The following is a 14,370-nucleotide window of genomic DNA, read 5'->3' as shown; positions in this document are numbered from 1 at the left end:
ACCTGGGTGGCTCAGTCGGTTCAGGGTCCAATTTCGGCTCAGGTCATGATCTCAAGGTTTGTGAGTTCGAGCCCCACGTCGGGCTCTGTGCTGACAGCTCGGAGCCTGGAGCCCGCTTCAGACTCTGTGTCTCCCTCTCTCTCTGCCCCTCGCCTGCTCACACTTTGTCTCTCTGTCTCTCTGTTTCTCTCTCAAAAATAAATAAACATTAAAACAATTTTAAAAAAAGGATTATGTCTTGGAGTGGGGAGGAGAATTATGTCATTTGTAGTTTTTTATAGACGATTTTGACCAGATTAAGAATACTTTCTTGGTATTCCTAGTTTATAAAAAGCTTTCAAAATGAATGCATGTTGGATTCTATTATGCGCCTTTACTACATCTATTCAATTAACACTATTATTTTTCTCCTTTATTCGGCTGACATGCCACACCGTATTGATATTTTAATATTATACTAACCCTGTCTTACTGAAATAAACTCAACTCATTCAGAATGCGTACCCTTTTTACATGTTGAGTGATTTGATGTATTAATAGTATAACTTGTTTGGGATTTTTACGTCTGAAAGGGGCAGGTCTATCAATTTTATTTCTCACGATATCTTTGCAGATTATCGGTATCGAAGTTATCGTGGCTGTAAAGCGCTACTTTTTTTTCCCAGTTCTGTGAAGGAGTATGTATAAGACTGTTGGTCTTTGTCCTTTAAATATTATCCAGAAACAAAACGGTAAAGCATTCTGAACTTGGAACTTCTTTTGTGGAAAAGTGTTTAATTAGATTCAATTTGTTTGAACAGTTACAGGACTTCACACATTCTCGATTTCACTCCCGTGGCCACTCGAGCAAATTCGATTTACTAGAAACGTGTTACTTCATTATTGGCAAACTTATTCCCAAGATCCTCTTACTATCATTTCAGTGGCTACAGAACCTACATGCATGGCACTTTTTAAAGTTTCTGACAGGGTTCTTTGTGACTTCTCCCTTTTCTTCTGATCACTCTTGCTAGAAATGCATCCCTTGTATTAGGCTTTTTAAATATCGGATCTATCAGTTGTTAAGAGAAAGGTGTTAAAAGTCTCTGCCCAAGATTATGCATTTGTTCATTTCTCCTTGTAGTTCGAAAAATATTTTTTTTAATATATTTTGCAACTGTATTATTATCTGCCTACAAATCTAGAACCACTGAGTATCTATTTGGAAAAAATTAAGTTGGATCCATATCTCAAATACATATCAGGATAACTAACCAAAAAAAAAAAAAAAATGCTTTGCAAGATAATGGGAGCAATGCTTTATACTCTCCGTATAAAAGCGTCCTAGACTATTTTGAAATTCCTAGAACTCCTAAAATAAAATATTGATAAATTTGAGTATATAAAATAAAACTTTTCTGCATAGCAAAAAACACCATAAGTAAAACCAAAAGGTAAATGAAAAACTGGAAGAAAGTATTTGCAAATTATATCATAAGGATTAATTTCTCCAAATATAAAAGCCTCCTGCAGATCAATAATAATCTAAAAGAAAATGAGCAAAGGATATTAATAAGGAATTCAACTAAAAAGAACTACGAATGGCTTAAATCTGAGCTATCACACTCAGTCCATTTATTATATGAAAACTACAAATTAGGTACACACCAAGATATCATTTTTTGAACCATCAGTTTGGCAAAGATCACAAAGATTTAATGTAAGCTCTACATATATATATTTTTAATGTAATATATATATTAATGTAAGCTCTACATATATATATGAAACAATACTATATACTGATATAAAATAATCTTTATATAGATCAGTAAAATGCACAAAGTGCAGAACAGTATGTATGCTTTGCCACTATTGTGTAGAAAGAGGTAATATATGGGGGCGCCTGGGTGGCTCAGTCAGTTAAGCATCTGGCTCTGGGTTCCGGCTCAGGTCACGATCTCATGGTTTGTGAGCTTGAGCCCCGAATCGGGCTCTGTCTTGTTCCTGATCTCAACGTGGGGAAATGGGGTTCCCACACAACACCAAAGAAGTCTTGGAAGCCAGCAGTGTGTCCGAGAACGGAATTCCGACACTCCGTACCCAGAGAGAGCATCAGATCCCCCAGGCTGGGGGCTCGGGTCCGCAAGACCCCCCACTGCCCACCCCACGCACCGCTCACAAGTCACAGGCTGCAACCCGGGCTCCCCACCCAGCGCCCAGGTTCCGGAGGGCCCAGCCGCCGCCTCCTCAGCTCCTTTCCATTTGCTAGAGTGGCTCTCAGAAGTCAGGGAAACACTTCCTCACACTTACCAGTAAAGGGTGTGCTGGTGAATCACCGGTCAGATGAAGATGCCTGGGGCAAGGTCTGGGGAAAGGGCGCAGGGGCTTCCAGACTTCTCCAGCCGCCACTCCTCCTGAGCCTGCTCGCGTTCACCAACACAGCTCTCCCAACCTGGTCCTCTTGGGTTTTTCGAGAGGCTTCATTGACTAAGTCATTGGCCCATTGGCTGGTTCCGCCTCCAGCCCCTCTCCCCTCCCCGGCTCCCCAGGGTTCAGCTCCTGAGGTCAGGAGGTTGCAAGGTCAGACTAAAAGTTGCGATCCTTGGGGCGCCTGGGTGGCGCAGTCGGTTAAGCGTCCGACTTCAGCCAGGTCACGATCTCGCGGTCCGTGAGTTCGAGCCCCGCGTCAGGCTCTGGGCTGATGGCTCGGAGCCTGGAGCCTGTTTCCGATTCTGTGTCTCCCTCTCTCTCTGCCCCTCCCCCATTCATGCTCTGTCTCTCTCTCTGTCCCAAAAATAAATAAACGTTGAAAAAAAAAAAAAAAGTTGCGATCCTCTAATAACTAGATCTGCCCTTTGGGCAACCAGCCCCACCCTTGGGTGGGGTCCAAATGTCACTTTCATTTATATGATAAAAGGCACCTTTATCACTCTCAGGAATTTTCAAGGCTCTGAGGGGCTGTGAGCCCAGAACTGTGGATGAAGACCAAATATATACGTGAGAAATATATTTTGGTCATCTGAATGGCCAAATAGATATTTCTTAAAAATCACACTATTGCAGAAGCAAAAACAAGGAACGAGTTATTTAAATAAATGATTCAGAGTGCCTGGGTGGCTCATTCAGTTAAGCCTGAGATTCTTGGTTTCTGCTCAGGTCATGATCTCATGATTCATGGGCTTGAGCCCCACATCCAGCTCTACGCTGACAGCACAGAACCTGCTTAAGATTCTCTCCCAATCTCTCTCTGTCCCTCCCCGACTTGCTCTATCTCTGTCTCTCTCAAAATAAATAAAAGAAAATAAAAATGTTAAATAAATAAATAAAAGCAATTGAGGGGTGCCTGGGTGGCTCAGTTGGTTAAACGTCCAGCTCTTGATCTCAGCTCAGGTCTTGATCGCAGGGTCCTGAGTTCAAGCCCTGTGCTGGACTGGAAGCCTACTTTAAAAAAAAAAAAAAATGAGGGGTGCCTGAGTGGCTCAGTCAGTTAAGCGTCAGACTTTGGCTCAGGTCATGGCTCAGGTCATGATCTCACAGTTCATGGGTTCAAGCCCTGCGTCCGACTCTGTGCTGACAGCTCAGAGCCTGGAGCCTGCTTCAGATTCTGTGCCTCCCTTTCTCTCTGCCCCTCCCCTGCTCGCTCTCTGTCTCTCTCAGAAATAAATAAACATTAAAAACAAAAAAATTTTTTTAAATGAAAGCAATTGAGAAATCATAACCTGTAGAGGCTGCTTTTAGACAACAGGCTTGAGCAATGAAATGTAGAAAGGGCTCACAGTGACCACCTGGCTGAATACAAACAGGCCCATCAGGCAACCCACCCCAAAATATCCATGGGCCTTAACTGACCAACGGGCTACTTACAACCAGACACAGTTTCCAAAAAAGGGGAAGATTCCATGTGCCATACCTCCTCACCTTCCCCCCAAGCCCTGGGTTTTTTAAAGTTTATTTACTTATTTTGAAAGAAGAGGAATTCTTTCACGGCCTTCCAGCACTTGGGATTCTCTCTCTTCCTCTCTCTGCTCCTTTCCTGTTCATGCTCTCTTTCTCTCAAAATAAATAAATAAACATTAAAAAAAAAAAAAAGAAGGAAAATGAAGAGAAAAGGTCTGCATACTGAATGAGAAGACCTCAGCTTCCTTCTCCTACCTCACTTTCAGAATGCCAGCATAAAAGCTGGAGATCCCCCAGATAAAACTTGAAAAATTATTCTCTGGAAAAAAATGGATTAGCTTTTAGTTCAGGTGAAAAATCAAGTTTTGAGAGTTCCCAACAAAAGACCAATATGATGGGCCTGATCATCATCGGAAACCCACCAGTCAATGAGCCAGCCCCACACAGTTTTCAATCAACAGCCTAGAGCTTTCACTCATAAATGCAAACAGAGAGACAAAGCCCCCAGCTCCAACTAGCCCATGCAATAGAGACCAACACAAACAAATATAAAAAAGACATTTGGAGAAAAAGATAACTCATAGAACATAAAAAACTTTAAAATAACTATTGTACTCAATATCTTCACAGAGATAAAAAGAGGAATTTTATAAGGTGAAGGAAAATCCTACCATAAAAAGGTAATAGAGAATAAGAAAGAATCCTTAGGAATTAATAATATAATAGACATAAAGAGGTCACCTGGGTGGCTCAGTTGGTTAATTTTCTGACTCTTGGGCTCAGGTCATGATCTCATGGTTTGTGGAATCAAGCCCCAAGTCAGGTTCTGCACTGACCAGTGCTGAGCCTTCTTGGGATCCTCTCTCTCCCTCTCTCTCTGCCCCTGCCCCATTTGCGAGCATGCGCTCTCTTTCTCAAAATAATTGAATAAACTTAAAAAAAAAACAAAGAAAAAGAAAAAGAAATAGAGTCAATAGAAGACTTGGAAAAGTTAAAGAAATCTCCATAAAAGATAAAGCAAAAAACAAATAAACAAATAAGCTAAGGAAATTAATATGGAAGGAAAGGGCAGCAAGGGATGGGAGAGGGGGTGGGTTTAAAGGTTCAACCAAGAGGTAAAACACCAAACACACAAAAAGTTCCACAAAGAGAGAATAAATAGGAAGAAATCATCAAAGAAGTGGAAAGTCTATTTCTTCTTTCTACACTAATTACTCCTGGCCACCGAACTGGGGAAGAGGGTTTCCCACACCATCCAATTCTCTAACTCTCTATTCCAACCCATTGTCCTCCAACTCAATTCAATTCTAACACTATTTACCCCAAGTTAGCAACAGATCCCAAAAGTTAAGGACGCAGCCCTATAAACTACTTCCCACTTGAGACACCAATCACAGGTTCTGACTGATCAGCTATAAATCAGGGTTCGCATGATGCCCTCCTTGGGTTTCACTTTGTAGGTGTGACTGATTAAATCATTGGCCATTGCTGGTTAAGTCGAGTCCCAGTCCCTCTTCCCTCCCCAAAAGTAGGAGTTGGGCCTGAACCCTCTAATCCAAAGATGGTTTCCCTGGCAACCAGCTCCCTCTCCTCCTTAGGGTCTTTCCAAAAGTTTGCCTCATTAACATAACTTCAGGTGTGGTTGAAATAGGCTCTTATGAATAACAAAAGCCTCTCCTTCCACCTTCCCCTATATCTGCCCCACCTCCCCCACTTCACTTTTATAGCCCTTATCACTTGGGAAAATCCAAGGGTTGTACGAGCTCATTGTGTGGAAGAGGACAGAAACCAAGAACACTTTTCTTATTACAAACCACAGTTTCACAGAAATAATACCGGAAAACTTCCCAGAACTGAAGGATGTAAGATTCCTGGTTCCAAGGGCCTAATGAATGACCAGGACAATGAATGAATAACAAAATAATAGGAGATTAATACATAAAGTCTAAATTGAAAAACAAAATCAGTAACTTAAATGTGGGTATGCTACTTAGAAATAGGGAAATACAGGGGCTCTTGGGTGGCTCAGTCGGTTAAGTGTCCGACTCTTAACTTAGGCTCAGGTCATGATCTCACGGCTCATGTGATCGAGCCCAGCATCTGGCCATGTGCTGACAGCATGGTATTCCCTCTCTCCCTCTCTCTGCCACTTCCCTGCTCCCACTCTCTGTCTCTCTCTTCAAAGTAAAGAAATACACATTGAAAAAAAAAAGAGGGAAATATTAAAAAATACCAGAAGGAACAGCTAACATTACTGATTATGGCTGCTTCTGGGAGGTGGGATTCTGGTGAAAGGGGAAAGAGGACTAATGCTGGGGGTTAACAGCCTTGAAATTCAATTTGACATTTGAAACTATGTAGATGTTACTTTGATTTTTTTTAAGAAGAATTAATTGTAAAAAAAATACAACTCATTTAAGATATGATGCACTTATGTCAAGAAGTCCTTCTAGAAATTTGTTTAAACTCCAAACATATGCTTGAGTTCGAATGCAAGAATTACCTTGCCAATCTGGTGGCAGACTCATTTAATAGCATGTGGCTCAGTGAACTCTAGATATAGACCAATTTTAATAACCTTAATAAGTTGCATAGCACATTACTAGTAAGTTGTCCTTAATTTTTACAAAAATGCTCATTTATGGAATTGCCTATTATTCTGTAAGAGCTGAGGAAGTATCCTCCCTTTTTGGATCACTTCCTGGCTAATCAGAAAAATTCTTGCAGCACAATCTTGAGCCATGATTATAATTTGAATATGAGGTAGCTTCTCCTAACTAAGATTTTTCAGAGATTCTAAGAGTTTATCCACTCACTAAATATTATTGAAACATATTGTAAGACACACACTTTGCTAGTTGTTAAAGATAATAGAGATTAGAGTCTAATAATATGACTAGTGTCCCAGAGAATCTAGTGAATCTAGGCTTGAATTAGGGTCTCCAGGTTGTTACAGATATCTGAGACATTTCAAGTTGTGGTTCAAAACTACAAGTTTGTCATAGAAACCTGGGAGGGTTCAAGGTGTCCCACCATTTGGAAGTTTAAAAATATACAGTTACTCAGCAAAAAGGGACCTGCGGAAGATCTTGCTGGTTATCTGTCCATAGGCATTCCCACCCCCACCCCCCACTTTTTCTTGCTAAGAGAACCCCGACCTTGTGGTCAAATGTGCCAGTGCCAGGAGACGAGACATAACTTGCTTGACCAACGGGACAATTGTGTTTCAGACTTTTAGAGCCTCCCCTGCAGCTAAGGTAGTCACATGACCATTTCTGACCAATAATCTTCAGCTGAAGCCTATTGTGGGATTTCTGGGAAAGTTGTTGTCTACCTGATAAAGGAAGACAGACAGGACTGGGAACTGCTGATTCTCCATTTCCTTCTGTCTTAACGTGGATGTAGGAACCAGAGCTCCAGCAGCTGCCTTGTTACCAAGAAAATAACAGCCAACATGCAAGGGCTAGTTAAGCAGAAATACAAAAGGGTCTTAGCGTCTAACGTCAGTAAGCATCCAACTCAAAGGTGCAACTGTTCTACTTCTGCTTTGCTGGTATGTAACTAATGAGATCTGTTTCTACCCATAGAACACTTCTGACACCCAATGTGTGAGGATTTTTTTCCCCCACATCAACCAATTCTCCAACACCAGATGCGTGTCCTACAATCTGACTCAATTCTGACACTATCTACCTGGAGTTAGTGTCAGATCCTGCAAGTGAAAGGCTCAGTCCCACAGGACTGTCCTTCCTCCACTGCAGACACCAGTCTAAGTCCTAGCCTTCTGTACTTATGGCTGGAAACCAGGCTGGAACTCAGAGATTCCCACAACTTACCCGCAGATGTGATATTTTGCCACAATAGCTCACAGAACTCATGAAGACATTTTACTTCATAAAGGATACAACTCAAGAACAACCAGATGGAGGGGATTTATAAGGTATTGGGGGAAGGGGTGCTCAGAGTTTCCTTGCCCTCTTCAGGCCTACCACTCTCCTAGTACCAACACGTGTTTACCTACCTGGAAGTTCCCTGAACTCCATTTGTTAGGTTGCTCATGGAAGTTCCATTAGGCAGACATGGTTGAGCATTAGTGACAGACAAATCTTGGATCATTGGTGATTGGCTCAATCTCTAACCTCTCTCCGCTCCACAGAGGTTAGGAGTGGGGCTGGAAGTTCTAGCCTTCTGATAATGCTTGGTCTTTCTGGCAACTAGGTCCCATCCTGAACCTATCTGGGGACCTCCAAGCCACCAGTCACCTCCTTAGCATACAAGAAGACTCTCATCGCTCTGGAGATTCCAAGGGTCTTAGAAGATCTTTTGTCACAAACTGGGGAGAGGGAGGGTGTATGCGGGTCACCAAGACCAAATATTACAATGAAAGATATTACTATCACCTCTATCACTCAGGAAATACAAGAGTTTCAGGACCTCTTTGCCAGGAACTTGGGCCAAAGACCAAATATATACATATAATATCACAATATCTCGATAAAAAAGATCAAGCCCCTATTTATTTAAGCCACTCTTACTCTTACTGGATTTTGTCTCACTTGACTCCTAATTGAAACAGGATCTGAATCTCTTGTTTTATAAGTGAGGAAATCCAAGCAAAGATAAATTAAGCAATGTAACAATGTAGCCAATGTCAGCACATCTTGCTGATAGCAGAAATGGGAACAGAATCAAATAGGAATGTGCCAAACCTTACTCTGAAGGAAAAATGGGCTGAAAAATTCATTCAATTGTGTCTCTTTGGTCCTTGTATTTTCTTAGTGGCCCATCTGACATTTGACTATTACAGTTTCTTGAAGAAAAATGAAGTTTCCTCATTGGCAGAACCTTATCACCGTGTGTAGTTAATACGATCTTTCATTCACCTACCCCTTCTTGGCTCTATCAATATACGTATTTAATATTTCATTCTCTTACATATTACTTAGTTTTTAAAGCTTGCCCTGAGAACTTATTTTCCATCTGTTAAGGGTCCTAAGCATTATAGATTCTTGCTTATAATAACTCTTCAAGGCTGGTATCATAATATTTGTTTTATAGAAGAAGAAACTGAAGTTCAGGGATACAGTGCCATGAATTGTGTTCCCAAAAATATATGTTTTTTTTGTAAATTTTTTAAAGTTTATTTAATTATTTTGAGAGAGAGAGAGGGAGAACAAGCAGAAGAGGGGCAGAGAGGAGAGAGAGAATCCCAAGCAGGCTCTGCACCATCAGCACAGAGTTCAATGAGGGGTTTGAACTCACTAAACACACCTGAGCTGAGATCAAGAGTCCGACGCTTAATAGACTGTGCCACCCAGCTGCCCCCCCAAAAAGATATGTTGAAGTCCTTACCCCCCGCCCCCACCTGTGAATGTGACTTTTTTTTTTTTTTTTTTTTTTTGGAAATAGAGTCTTTACATATAGAATCATGTTCAGGTGAAGTCATACTTGATTAAGGTGGACCCTAAATCCAATGTTTGATGTTCTAAATCCAATAACTGGAGAGGGAGCTTTAGAGACACAAGGGAGGTAGAAATTGGGGTGATGTAGCTACAAGTCGAGGAATGCCAAGCATTGCTAGTGACCTCCAGAAACTACAGAGTCCAAGAAGGCTCTTCCCTGATCCTTCAGAGGGAGCCTAGATGTGCTTGATTCTGACCATCTAGACTCCAGAACTGAGAGAATCAATTTCTGCTTTAAGCCACTTGGCTTGTGATAATTTGTCAGGGCAGCCCCGGAAGCTAATACAAGGGGTTAAATGATTTTCTCCGTATCACACAACTGGAAAGTAGTGGGGCCCACCTGTCAGTGAAGTTGTGCAGTAGAACGGATCAGCTTCACCCACATGTAGAAAGGCCAAATGGCCCCACATTCTTCATTTGTTCCACAAGTCTTGAAGTCCTGATACACTGTCAAGGATACCACGAAGAGCTTTCAAGGAGCTCACAATCTATTACACGGTTCCTAAAAAGCAGCATAAGGTATCATTATCCCCTTCTCTATTTGCCTTAATATCCCTAGAAAATTATTGTTTCTGGTGATAGCCCTTAGTTCTTTAGTCCTGATTTTCTTTCAGTGGTTTACCACGACCATTCCCGTTCCTTGGTTTCAAATGCTTCTATTAAGAAGTCGGCTGTCAGTCTTACTGTTGAAAGTAATGTTTGTATTTTCTCTGACTGCTCTTGAGACTGTTTTTTTTTTCTTTTCTTTCTTTTTTTTCTTTATCATGGATTTTTAGCAGTCATACTACTATGTGTCTATGTGTGGTTTTCTTTTAATTTCTCCCATTTGGAGTTCATAGATATTCTTGAACGTTTGGCTTCATATCTTTCATCAGCTTTGGACATTTGCAGCCAATTTCTTTTCAGATCGGCTTTTGACCTAGTTTATCTCTCATCTCTTTCTGCGACTCCACTTATATGTATATTAGGCCTTGTAACTGGGCTCCATTCATCTCATAGGAGCCTTTCTATGATTTTCATCTTCTTTTGTCTCTGTGTTTCAGGCTGTAGATGATCTGCTGGCCTATCTCCTGCTTCATAGACCTCACTTCAGCTATGTCTACTTGGCTGATAAGTGTGTCTATTACATCCCTCATTTTCGTTATTTGATTGTTCAATCCTAGGATTTATGTGTTCATAAATTACAAGTGTCCACTAAAATTCCACACATTTCCTCCCTATTTTTCTTGAACATATAAATCACAGATTTTTTAAAAAAAAATTAAACCCAAGTTAGTTACCATATAATGTAATAATGATTTCAGGAATAGAATTTAGTGATTCATCACGTTCATATAACACCCAGTGTTCATCCCAACAAGTGCCCTCCTTAATGCCCATCACCCATTTAGCCCATCCTCCACCCAACACCCCGCCAGCAACCCTCAGTTTGTTCTCTGTAGTTAAGAGTCTCACGGTTTACCTCCTTCTCTAAATCACAGGTATTTTTTTTTTTTAATTTTTTTTTAACGTTTATTTATTTTTGAGACAGAGAGAGACAGAGCATGAATGGGGGAGGGTCAGAGAGAGAGAGGGAGACACAGAATCTGAAACAGGCTCCGGGCTCTGAGCTGTCAGCACAGAGCCCAACGCGGGGCTCGAACCCACGGACCGCAAGATCATGACCTGAGCCGAAGTCGGCCGCCTAACCGACTGAGACACCCAGGCGCCCCCAATCACAGGTAGTTTAAAAGCCATGTGCATAAATTTTAATATATGCATAAGGACTTCCTGTGTGCATTTGATTGTGTCCATTGTTTTTCTGAGCTTTTGTACATTTGGCCTTGTTTACTCAAATGCCTATTAATTTTTCAATAATGATGAATGCTGCGTGTAGAAAATTGTACAGATAATTTGCAATTCCAATTAATGTTCAATATGTCTAGAGAGGATGTACTTTGATTTTTGAGAGGCAGATGGATAGGGTAGAGCAATTGAATCCAGCCTATAATTGTACTAAATAGAATCTGGATTTGAAGTTTTGTGAGAGCTTTTCTATAAAAAAGCTTTTTTTTTTTTTTTCTTCATCTCTAGTTCTAATGCAGTACTGAGGTATCTATAGGAAAGTCTCCTTCTTAGGGGCCCTGAGCTATCACTTTATTTATCTCCCTAGCATGATGAGACTATTTATTCAGTTTCTCAGCCTCCTGGCAGCCACTTAAAAATTAGCTGATGACTCCAAAGGAAAAAGAGCTAAAAGCAAGGCTTTCCTCTGTGAATTTCTTGTCTCCTTGGTCATAGGACCTTCGGTCTTCACTCACTAATTCTCAAAGGCCTTTAAACAGCTTTTTAAAATTTAACCCTTTTTAGTTGTTATTGTCAGGAGCACTTGTCCAATACCGACTAGTCTGCCGTAGCCAGAAGTGGAAATCCAGAAGTGTTTGCTTTTTGTAACCTCGGAGAATTCAGCTTGATGGGTCTTGTTTCATACTGAAAGGGAGAGATAAATTTCAGTTCTTCTGTTCATAAATAAGCCTCCATTATACAGCACGAGCTTCTACTTGTTTGCACAGGATGATGGAGGTATCACCTTAGCCTGGGAGGCAGCGTGTGTGTGTGTGTGCGTGCGTGTGTGTGTGTGTGTGTGTGTATTTGACTCTCATTTCAACTTCCCTCTCGATTTGTCCACACAGAATGACTAGATCGAGGCAGAATGAGTATTTTCCCTCTCCATTCTCTGCCCTATTTGATAAGTAATGTCTTGCTTTCAGTAACCTCATAATTCAGGGAAGCGTCATATAAAACAATCCTTTACTCCTAACTAATGTAGGTAGTTAATACCGATTTAAGAAAGATAGTTGCTATTAACTTATATATTTGGTATTGACTTTACAAAATGTGATTCAATCAAGAGAAACGCAAAATTGTCTATCATTTTATCATCATTACTTAGTCCACTGAACTACTTTATGTTGCCTTGAAATTTGTTGAAATCCAAAGAGCTAATTCAGAAATATAAAGTTCATCGATTTCCATTGGCTTTTATCAACATATAAGTACAAAGCAAAGGGAAGGTTTCAGACATTTAGTTACATAACCGAATTCTACAAACTTTTCATTTTAAAATATTCTGATAGAGCATTAAAAATATATATACATATATCTTGGCATAGAATTCCGCTAGAAGGGATCTTGGGTGTCTTTGCAGTCTGACTTTCTGAAACATGAGTTACCGCTTTCCTCAAAAATAATTTTCTGAAAATACTTCCCTTTGTATATGAAGACATAGATTCAACTTCACGTTCACTAGAAGAAGTAAGCAAAAAGAAAAGAAAAAAAGTCTCTAATGGAAACACTCTTCGTCTTTTCCTTTTTCTCCGATACACTGAGATGTTTCCATGTGCTGGCCATTCGGGCACCGGCTCCCCTCACATACTCACACACCCCAAAACCAAGAGTTATGTGAACAGGATGTAGGAGGTCCAAAATAATTAATAATTAATTTTCCTGGGAAAGACAGAAAGGAATTTGAGCTGGGTTTAGCTGATGAAAGGAGACAGAAAGATACTTCTGGTAGAGCACCTACTGCTTTATAGAATTATCAAAGTTCATGGTACACCTGGAATTCAGTGCAGAGACAATAATAGGAAATACGGCTAGAGATGTAACATGCGGGTAGATTTTGAAAGTCCCAATATGTCATGCAGAGGAATTTGAACACCATCCAAACACAAAAGTCCTAAATATTTTTTTTCAAAGCTCCTCAATATTTTATTTTTTTAACTTTTTAAAAAAAAACTTTAAAAAAATGTTTTTTTACTTTTGAGAGAGAGAGAGACCAAGCATGAGCGGGGGAGGGGCAGAGAGAGAAGGAGACATAGTATCCAAAGCAGGCTCCAGGCTTCAAGCTGTCAGCACAGAGCCAGATGCGGGGCTCGAACTCACAAACTGTGAGATCGCGACCTGAGACGAAGTCGGCCACTTAACCAACTGAGCCACCCGGGTGTCCCAAAGCTCCTCGATATTTTAAAGCAAAGGAGAAACAGATACATTTTGGCTTCTAGGAATACAACTGTGCCAGAACTTGAGACTGAAGACAAGAATGGGGACAAACCGGTGACTGGGAAATTAATGCCGTTGTCCATGAAGACAAAGATGTCTTGAGCAGCAATTAAATATCTTTGTACATCTGTCTCCTTCATTCATATACACAGAAGGGTCTGAGTTGAAGCGGTACACTCTAGAGGATTTGGTGATCAAGTCCCCACGGGGCTGAAGAAGATAGCGCTCTTTGACCAAGGAGAATGGGTGGGTGGTGATACCCTTACCTTAGATGAGAAACAGATTACGAGGAAGTGCAAGAGAAGGATGAGTTCAGTCCAGCTGCCTGGTGGCTTGTTGCTTTGACATTTGGAGGAAAGTTTTGGCATGTTGGATATCTACAGAATGGCTTACTTCCTTTCTCTTGACCTCGCCTCCCCATCCACACAGCTAAGATTTTCCTTACTTTTATATGATTCCCACCTCTTGTTCGCACCCAGTGCCAACCAGGAGAAGCAACCAAGGAGAAGCAACAGACCCTTCATGATCTCTTTTCTGGGGGGACAAAATAGCTTCTTTATTTCTTCTTGAAGTCACTTACAATGTTAAGATCAGTGTATACTTTTGTGACCAAGTTTAGTTGCTGTATCGGTTAAGACAGCGTTTGGTACATGTGTTCGTAAGCCAATTACGATGACTTCAGCAAACTATTTTACCTCCTCTAAAAAGAAATCCAGAGGTAAGCAGTCAAGGACAAGGATGGTTTTCAAGGCGATCATTAAAGATCCAGGCCATTTCTGCTGTCCTCTTCAACCATCCACAGCAACACCTTTCATCCTCGTTGTCTAAAGACTACTCTTTTACCTTTAGATATTACATCTACGTCCCAGGCAATAAATGAGAAAGGGAAAGGCAAAAGGCATGAGTATGCTAAATCTGTCCATATTTAGCCCTAAAAAAAAAAAAAAAAAAAAAAAGGCTTTCCCAGAAGTTCAACCCAAGACATGTT

Source organism: Panthera leo, chromosome F3, assembly GCF_018350215.1.
Source record: "Panthera leo isolate Ple1 chromosome F3, P.leo_Ple1_pat1.1, whole genome shotgun sequence".
NCBI classification, from domain to species: Eukaryota; Metazoa; Chordata; class Mammalia; order Carnivora; family Felidae; genus Panthera; species Panthera leo.
Note: the sequence above shows the minus strand (reverse complement) of the source record.